We start from the raw sequence: 1259 nt of genomic DNA, 5'->3' as shown, positions 1-1259 counted from the left end.
AGTTGCATGAGGAAGTAGCCCAAATGCCTATGGTCTCAAACTCCAGTTACATTACCTTCCCTCTCCCAGTCTGCACCTATGGCCTCATGTGGAGTTCCTTATGATCACTTGACTGAGGAAGAGAAAAGTCATGCCTGGTTTACAGATGGTTCTGAGTGATATGCAGGCACCACTTGAAAGTGGATGGCAGCAGCACTGCAGCCCCTTTCTGGGACTTCCTTCAAGGACAGTGGTGAAGGGAAATCCGCCCAATGGGCAGAACTTTGAGCAGTGCGTATGGCTGTTCACTTTGCATGGAACAATAAATGGCCAGATGTGCGATTATATATGGATTCATGGGCTGTGGCTAATGGCTTAGCTGGATGGTCTGGGACTTGGAAGGAGCATGATTGCAAGATTGGTGGTAAGGATGTATGGGGAACAGGCATGTGGATAGATCTCTCTGAATGGGCCAAAGAAGTAAAGATATTTGTGTCTCATGCGAATGCCCATCAAAAAGTGACCTCGGCAGAGGAGGACTTTAACAATCAGGTGGATAGGATGACACGGTCAGTGGAAATCAGCTATCTTTTTTCCCCAGCTACTCCTGTCATTGCTCAATGGGCTCACTAACAAAGTGGCCATGGTGGCAGGGATGGAGGTTATGCATGGGGTCAGCAACATGAACTCCCACTTACCAAGGCTGATTTGGCTACCACCACTGCTGAGTGCTCAACCTGCCAATAGCAGAGACCAACACTGAGTCCATGATATGGAACTATTCCTTGGGGTGATCAGCCAGCAACATAGTGGCAGGTTGATTACGTTGGACCACTTCCATCATGGAAAGGACAGTGTTTTTTTCTTACTGGAATAGATACTTATTCTGGATATGGATTTGCCTTCCCTGCATGCAATGTTTCTGCTAAAATTACCATCCATGGACTTACACAATGCCTTATCCACTGTCATGGCATCCCACACAGCATTGCTTCAGATCAAGGGACTCATTTCACAGCACATGAAGTGTAGCAGGGGGCTTATGCTCATGGAATTCACTGGTCTTACGATGTTCCCCATTGTCCTGAAGCAGCTGGTTTGATAGAAGGGTGGAATGGCCTCTTAAAAACACAAATACAGCACCAGCTAGGTGGCAATACCTTGAAGGGTTGGGGCAATGTTCTCCAGGAGGCTGTATATGCTCTAAACCACCATCCAATATATGGTTCTGTTTCTCCAATAGCCAGGATTCACAGGTCCAGGAACCAAGGGGTGGAAAC

This window comes from Orycteropus afer, unplaced genomic scaffold, assembly GCF_000298275.1.
Source record: "Orycteropus afer afer isolate SDZICR_OR568_19922 unplaced genomic scaffold, OryAfe1.0 scaffold00465, whole genome shotgun sequence".
In the NCBI taxonomy this organism is placed as follows: Eukaryota; Metazoa; Chordata; class Mammalia; order Tubulidentata; family Orycteropodidae; genus Orycteropus; species Orycteropus afer.
The sequence above is the reverse complement of the archived record's forward strand: the minus strand, read 5'-3'. Positions refer to the sequence as shown.